The sequence below is a fragment of the Scatophagus argus genome, chromosome 21 (assembly GCF_020382885.2).
Source record: "Scatophagus argus isolate fScaArg1 chromosome 21, fScaArg1.pri, whole genome shotgun sequence".
Lineage (NCBI taxonomy): Eukaryota > Metazoa > Chordata > Actinopteri > Scatophagidae > Scatophagus > Scatophagus argus.
Genome location: NC_058513.1, coordinates 19,097,743 through 19,106,640, shown reverse-complemented (window position 1 = coordinate 19,106,640; position 8,898 = coordinate 19,097,743). Strand labels below are relative to the sequence as shown.

At 45.6% G+C, this 8,898-nt stretch overlaps 1 protein-coding gene across 1 annotated transcript in view; it reads right to left on the bottom strand.

Moving 5' to 3' along the window:
• Nucleotides 1-8,898, bottom strand: part of LOC124052295 (glutamate receptor ionotropic, delta-1-like) — a 125,088-nt gene that overhangs the window by 89,743 nt on the left and 26,447 nt on the right. The window lies entirely within an intron of this gene.

Genomic DNA, 8,898 nt, shown 5'->3' with positions numbered 1-8,898 from the left:
ACGATCAGAATGCGAACAGGACAGAAGGAATCCCTGACAGGCCAACATGTTGACCATGAGCTGATCCTCTCCATATCTCAGTCAGTGTCAAAATATCACCAACAGTCAATATGATCTCCTTCAGTTATGACGACTGTCTTTTCTTGAAGTTAAGCCCTCTGTAGTCCCATTTAATGCCGTTGTTGTGGAGATCTAAAGGTTCTTGGGACACATTTTTAAATATGTTTTGAAAAATGATGTGGTCAGTCACTGTTCAAAGCTGAGCAGGTTCAAACCTGTTTGCTGATATTTGACTGTCCTGTGGGCTAAGTATATATATATATATATATATATTTATATATACTTAGCTACTAAGTATATATAAAGTAGTGGGGCAGAAACAGAACTTCACCATATGAATATAAGAGGGACGGGTTTTGCAAAAGCCGCCATCTGAGCCGACTTGTCCTGAGCAGAGCTGACTGGGAGCATCATCTCTATTCTGTGGATGTGCCACTGAAGCAGACAGCATCCATCCATGTGAGAGCATCATTTAGACTGCTCGCAGTCTTCCCCAAACTGCCAGAGAAGTTTCTCTCTCTGACATCCAGACAAGGCAGCTGTGTTGCGTTATGCTCCGTTATGGCTGGTGACAGGTTGTTTGGCCTGAACATCTCTTCCCTTTTCCTGCTCTCCTGCGCCCTCCCTCCATCCTTCTCTGTCTATTAGCACTGACAGCTGGCTTGTACCGAGTCCTGACTGCCACTCTCTATACTCTTACACTCCTTTTTTATTCAAGTTGTTTCATCTCACCATCCCCATCTTTCTCTTTTCACTCTGACTTTCTCCCACCATCACTGTTACTGTTCCCCGTTACATTTTCTGACTATCTGTCACTCGTCTCCAGTGAATTCGAGGAGAAACAACAGTCACTGACTGTGGGGGAACAACTGGGTAACTGGGTGCTGAAATGTACAGGGTTCCTACCGATTTCAAAGGCGCCATCTGAGGCTGAGCTCTGCGGGAGGCATTATGTTATCCATCTTTAATTACCACATCTGTCCATCAACTCATCCAAACAGCAGCCTGGATGACAGAGAAGCCCCAACTGATTTTTTTCAAAATCTGTAACTCTTCGCTAACCTTGGATACGACTTGGCGGCAGGAGAAATTTCCACTCTCAGCTCGGACTCAGCAGTGAGCCACAAAGCTAATGTTATGCTAACAAAATTCAGAGCTGCCAGCAAACAATAAATGCAATCTGACAGGATGTTAAACAGCAAAATATCAGCCAACCAGCTGTGCTACTGTCCCCAGATCGGCCTGAACATTTTCACCAGCAGATGATCGTCCACGTGTGCCGTCGGCTCAGCCTCACGCACAGAGCTGAACAGTGAATGTGACGTGAGATGATCTCTGACCGCCCACAGAGGAAGTTCAGAGAGGCCATGTAGGCTGCTGCAGCTCGCATTACAGTCGCCACCCTGTGGTGAGGATGAGGCACTGCAAGACTTCGCACAGTGCTGACTTTCAGATTGTTTTTCAACTCATTTATTTCCAATGTCGAGGAGGCTGCAGCCAACGTGGCCATTTAACAGTTTGACTGCAGCTACTGAACGTGTGTCCATGATCAGACGTCGATGGTCACCCTGCAGCCAATCACCCAGACCATGCTGTAATACATTATATATGATTTATGTTGACTTACACAGCCTTAATGTGTGCTTATCCTATGGCTCTGCGTCTAATCTGCACCCTGCATATCTAATCTCATATCCTGTTCAACATCCACATTACACATTAACCTACGTCACAGTATGATTATGTGCAGCAGTTGTATTCAGTTATGCATCCCTGCACCACCACTGACTCCAATCACATGACCAAACTGTATCTACAATCTACCACTATCTGCTGCTGTCTTTGTACCTCCATCCATCCTGCTCTCGGCGTCTGTCATCACTCCCCTAAAGAAATCTGCTGGAAAAAAATAATCCCTCCTTTTCTCAAGCTCAAGCGCTGGAACAACACAAGTGGAAGGACTTGAAAGCAATTTGCTGAGCTCCTCGTCAGCCACAGTTTCTCATCAATATTTCCAGAGCCACTTTGAGCAAGGCACTGTGGGGGACATACTCCTGTCTCAGCAGAAAAGCCAGCCCTTATCTCTGTCCATCAGAGCCATACCAATCTCTGCTCTGCAGTCGGGTGGAATTGGCAGGCGGACTGCTGGTCACAGGAAAGATCTCAGATTTAATTTAGATTCATGGAAATGTATGATGTTTCTCAGGCAAATATTCGGAGGCCAGTTGGCTTGTGGTTTCTGACATTTGCACTGTGTAGCTGTGCCGCAAACAAGTCTGGTGTCTGCCAGTATTCCAACGTTTTTATCAGTTAGCAGCAGTATTCCTCCAGCTGAGCCTGACAAACTTGTGTCGTGTAGAAACACTACGGGCAAAACTTTGGTTTGGTTTTGTCCGTAGTGTTTTAACCCGTTCACAACAAATAATGTGCCAAACTGCACAACATAATGCACGCCAAAGCATTTCGTTCTTTGTTTCACTCACCTCTAGGCAGCAACTGGTTTCCGTTTATTTCATTATGCTGTTAAACTCAACCTGCCTGCTTTCATTACTTTTGTGCATTGACTCAGTTGTAAATACAAGGTGTATCAGCACAGAAATGATGTTCATCGTGATGGATTATCTATTCACAGACATCGGCTCAAACTGACGCCTTCCTTGAAGGCAAGCATGAAAGAGGTATGAGAAACTAATATAAAAAATAAAGGCAGAAAGACTGCATTATTGTTTGGGTAGCAGCCAGTGGTGTAAACCATCCAGGAGGATGTGCCTGAATTTTTCACCTAAATCACAAACCTTCTGTTTTTTCATTCACTCCAATTTTTTGATCCAAAGACAAAACTCTGACAAACTTAGCTGTGCAGCTCGTTGAAAATCTTAACTGGATGAGAGTCAGGTGTGGTGATCGCTCACTACATCCAGCGTCACCAGGGATGTCTCAGAAAGACGACTTCTGCAACTCGTTTGGTGACGCTGGCTGGCTGAGGGCAGGAAAAAGAGGAATATCAGAAGTTTAATTTGACCCAATCACCCACACTGGGACTGGGAAGAGAAGACGCAGCCCACCTTCACCACCCCGGGTTCATGACACACGGCGACCGCCTCAACACATCTAAACACGCTGTGGTTTGAGTCAAAGTCATTCAGCACAGATCAAAGGTCAACACACACCGTGACCTGGATGTCAGATAACACACACACTTCTGAACTCTTCAGCCCCTCCTGTTAGTCACTCTGCTCCGTGAGAGCTCGTCGATGTTGTGCTCCTGTTTCCTGTTTCCTTTTCTGATCTTGAGTGTGACTTTCCTTTATGATTTGATGTAATGGAAACAAAACAAAACAAAACAAAACAAAAAAACCCTTGAAAACAACCTCGGCTGGGAACACTAAATTACAGCAGTGCTTGAGGGGCAGATAGGAGTCCAGAGAAGATTAGTTTGTTTTGATGGAAAAATTTAAAAATGTTCTCGTTTTCTAACGGTTGAGCTTGTGGCGGAGTTTTAAAAACTGCACAGCAGGGCAGATGAGAAAGTAAAACTCAGAAAACTTCAAACAAATATCAGGTATCAGGTGTTTTTGTAATTGGTGGCTCAGTCCAAACTCGACCTCCATCCTTTTACGTACATGTTCACTTCAACAGCAGCATGGCACCGACGCGGTGTTACAAACTGTTTTAAAGGAGGTCTTGAATGGGAAGGTCAATTTCAGGGATTACCAACAGTTTATTCTGACTAAGCTGCTTCAGGACATCACCTGAGCCACACCTGGACACTTTCTACAGGTGTGACATTCTTCAGCAGAGACAGCTGTGCTTTGTCATCTTTTTTTGGCTGAACTTCCCCGCACAGTGCGTCTCAAAATGGCCGCCCTTGTAAATATTGATTAGTGGCACCCAACAGCAACTGGCTGCCTTTTCCACCAGGGTGGGTTAATCAGAGGAGGAAGCCTACAGGCTCTGGTTGTAATTGTCCTAATTAAGACACAGACATGATAAAACACTTTGTCTACAAGGTGGGATCAAGTGTCTCTCTTTTCTTCTGTCCTTCGTGAGTGAGAGAACAACACAGTTTGGCTCATCGTAATGCGAATATTTTAAAGTTGTTTTTGTTGACCGTGTTTGCCGTCAAAAAAAAATCACTTTCCATCCTTGTTGACTTGTGACTTGCGACAGTGACAGTGCTGAAAGTCATCTTTTCACAGTCGTCTGATATTCCACTGGAAAAACATTGTGTTTCCACTTGTTTCTCATGCAATTTACTGAAGTTTGAACGTTCTCGTCCCCACGGAGAAAACAGTGGACATGAGGAAATCCCTCCTAATTTAAGGAGGAAATCCGACTGCAGTTTAATTGAAAGCAGTTCGTCTGACTCGTTTGCTCGGGCTCCAGCTTCTTTCTGCTGTCCTCTGGAGGGAGGAAAAGCCTTGATGTGTGTGTTCTGTGCGCTCGCATTCGCTCTTACGCATCCGCTTGAACATATTGAGCAAGCGTGAACGCTAATGAAGCAGATTCTCTGAACCGTGACGCCGAAATCAAATGCAAAAGAAACGAGAGGGAGAGAAAGATGTGTGATGCAGTGGGAGGCGTTTCCCTGACAGCTCAGTTCATTTATCATCACACTGCTGGAAAGGACATTTTAATTACCTGCACACAACCTGAGGAGAGCGAGAAGAAGAGAAGGAAGAACGGAAGAGGAGGAAAGAGAGTGAGAGGGTGAAAAACACAGAAGGTAAAAGAAGGAGAGGAGGGATGCCGGTGTGTGTTTGTGACGACGGATAATTGAGCCTTTTTATCCACATTGCTGATGACAGGTGTGACATTTAGCTTTGGAACACACACTTCCTGCTGTGTGTGTGTGTGGCTTTTCTCCCTATTGAATATCCATAAAACACACACCTGCTCTGCCCTTTTACAGCCTGGTAACTAATGGGCAGGAAACACACACGCACACACACACTTGACCTGAAAAGTGAGTGAGGACTTATGGCCGACCTGGAGAAAGTTCGAGCCTCAGCTCCATGACACGCAGAGGCTGTTAATTTCGGCATTTCATATTATTTGACTTGTGGGTAATTAGGCCCTTCAAAGCTTCACATATTCCATTAACTCGCTCTTGTTCTCAGCAGTGTGAGGCCGGCTCACCTTGAGACGTCATCCATGGCAGCTTTCAGCCCACGTACGAGCCCAAAATAGACCTGTGAGATTTGTGTCGGTCAGGATCCGAGACTCAGTGCCTGTTAGAACTGATTTAAATTCACGTCAGATTTTTAAAACACACTCTTTCAGTGGAACGAAGCAGCAACATAAGGCAGAGCAGGTCCTCACGACCCCGCCCGAGGCACAACCAGAGGACCGACACGGCAACAAATTATTTTCTCATATAATGTCACAATAACAGCAAAGAGTTGGCACGGCGAAGTCTTCACTCTGCTCAGACTGATATCAGTCTCTGTGCGTCTCCTTTGAATGCTTAACTGAATATCAGAATTGCTGGCAGTTATTAGCAGAACTGATTGTGTTGGCGCTACAATCCTTCGACCTGCTCACTCCTTTTGATTTCAGCTCTTTTCTTTCGTGGTTCTCATCGACCGCCTCCGTCTCACGTCATGAAGAAGATGTGACACTGATGCAAACACTCGGTGCTTCAGGAGCACAATAACACAGTCAGTCTGGAGACAATGCAGTGTTTTCTTCATGGACGTGCAAAAGAGAACAACAGAGAACGTGATGGTGTGCTGAATGATTTATTCTCCTCAGCCCTACGTGACTTTCCATAACTGGAACATATGCAGCCTCTGCCCCGTGTGTTATCCTCCGCCTCTCAGCATCCGAGCGGCACATCAACAGGTCTGGTGCTAACAAGGCCGATGTATAATTTAGCTGTCGGGGTTCTCCTCGTGATCAGAATGTGATGGTGATGCACAGGGCGTATGAAGTGCCATCGTGAACGTCCCTCACTGCTCTGCTCCCACACCCCTGCAGGCCTGCCAAGGCTCCATGTAAATGAAGCTAATCAAAGGCCCGCGAGTGGCTTTACAGCTGCCATCACAGACCTATCAAACCTCATCTGAGGCACACGGGAAGAGCAGGAATAAAACTCGACCATTAGGCTTCCATCATTCTTTAACGTTCCATATATTAATGTTTAGGAGCTTCTGTTTGCTACCGACTTGGGTGGGGCTTCATCATTATGTGTGCTGGTAGCAGCTCAGCTGTGTCTCAGATGGATTCCTCACTGTGACCACAGGCAGGCGCAAAACACGACCATCAAAATCTACTCACTGCAGTTCAACACGTCTTCAGGCTGACATTAAAATCATCCTGACATGCATGCAATGCATACGCCGAGTTAAATATGAAGTCTTCAAACTGATACTACAGCAGCAGTGTGCTACAGCAAATCACATCCCAGCTCGTCACATACCGCTAATGAGCACCTGACTGAGCTGAACCACTAAACAAAGTGGACATGATGGCGGTGAGTCAGACAAGAACTTCACTTCCTCCCACTTGGGGCAGTCGTGGATCAGCGGTTAGGGTGTCGGACCCGTAACCGGTGGATCGCTGGTTCGATTCCCCGTCCCGGTGTCCATGGCTGAGGTACCCTTGAGCAAGGTACCTAACCCCCACTGCTCCCCGGGCGCTGCACGCGGTCGCCCACTGCCCCGGGTTTGCTGTGTGTGTGTGCACGTCACTTGGGTGGGTTAAATGCAGAGCACGAATTTCGTTGGAGTGAGTTCCCTCCAATGACAAAATATGTCACTTTCACTTTCACTTTACAAAAGCGGAGCCAAATTATTTACACTTCAGCTTCATGCAAAAAACTTTAAGTCATTCCGAAGAAAATGTTACTGCATGAAACTCGTACAAGTTCCAGTCTGTCTCTTGGCCTCGTGGATTCATTTGTGTACAAGTTCAGGTGTGTCCTGCAAGTTACAATCTTATCTTATCACGGTGATCACAGCCTGCTGAGTCTGTCGGCCTCCAGACGTCATAATTTATTTGCAGTTCTTACAAAAAACCCCAAAAGAGATAACAGCAACAATAATAATGATGATGCTATCCTGAGACGGAAACTCACCTGCACACACTGGCTGCAGTCTTTTCTGAGCACACATGAATGCACAGCTACAACACGCAGGGCTGGCAACAGCAGAAAAGTTTCTGACCTTTCACCCTAATTACACATCAACCAGGCAAATGTGTCAGCGCTGATGAGCCTAATTTCAAAGTTCAAGATTCAATACTGAATAATTCAGCACAGGACTTTAATTCACCATGTTTGAGATAATGAAAGAATCGTTTCCTTTAATCTCATCTGCACAAATTAGTCCTTTGAATCTCATTTTGGATTTTTATCATCTTCTTTCATCTCCTTCCTTCTGTGTCTTATCACTGTGGAAACAAACTGCAGGCTTGTAACAGCTGATAATGAGCTATAATACCCAACAGATAATAATACAGTTGGACAAAATGTGAGAATTGTGCATCTGAATCTGGAACAAAACACGTTACAGTAAAGGAAGAATGTGGCACCTGAGAACAAATCTGTGGACCCCGTAGAGAGAGAGAGAGTGTGAGTGTGTGTGTGTGTGTGTGTGCGTGTGTGTGTGTGTGTGCGTGTGTGTGTGTGTGTGTGTGCGCGCGTGCGTGAGTGAGTGAGTGTGTGGGAGGTGTGGTTCACAGTAATGATGACTGTTCATGACATTTTGAATTTAAGCCTCCAGTTAGCGGAGGATGCTCATGTTCTTTGGATGCAACGTTTTCACAAAGTTCTGAAAATGTTTTTGGTATATTATTCAGAGATGAAATTGATTTGATTGAACCTGAAATAGGACTTTTACTGGCCACGGCATCATGTGGAGTTTGTAAACCGCCCTGAATCATGAACTCCAGATGAAGCTTATTGTCCTCTCTGTGACCCTGTAGCTATGTGAAGCCGAGCGCTTTGTGTGCCTCAGTGAGACTCTCATATCAGCCTCAATGCGACGGATCGGCGGAGTATGTGGAGGATGAGAGGGATCTGGCAACTTGCACTGCATGGACACGCCTCTGCAGGAACCCAGAGGGGACAGAAAGCTCTTTATGGACCACATGGATTTGATCTTTGAATGTCAAGCACAAGCTGCTGGCGACCCTGACTTTTTCCCACACATTTTAATGTCCAAGTAGGGAATGTCTCACTGTATGCATGTGAACCTTTTACGGTAAATAAGGACTTCAGAAGGACACAACAGCATTTAGAGAAACCAGTGACAGAATGCAAGCAGGATTTGAAACTAACACCCACTAAGAGTTAAATGAGGGTGGATTTTCCATCTGCTGAAAATAAAACTCAGCTCAGATGAGCGACTAAAGTTTGTCTGCTGACTGTCTTCAAAATAAAGCAATAAGTCAAACAGCTGAGCCTTTCCTTTAGAGGAAACATGCAGCCGTGACTGAATGACTTTCCTCCACCATGACTGCCAGAATCCTGGGTTTAGGCAGGTTCAGTATCATCAGAACTGAGTTCACTCACATCAGGACACTTCAAGCTGCCAAAAATCCACTCACGGAGGTCCTAATCTGCTGTGACTTGGCTGTACTGAACAAAAACCTGCCACACGGAGATTCAACCATCAGAGTCAACGTTTATGAAGACATCTGTGCACATCCTGCTGGACTGATGCAGGCCGTCACACCTGCCAGCAGGAAGTGGAGACACCAAACAGACACCAAAACCAACGTCACCGGTTGAAGTTACACACGGAGCTTTTCTTCTGAGCGTGCGAGTCAGGGATGCTTAATGAAGGCTGAGGCAGCCGCAATAAAAGTGTTTTAAATATTAAAGCTCTGCCGATT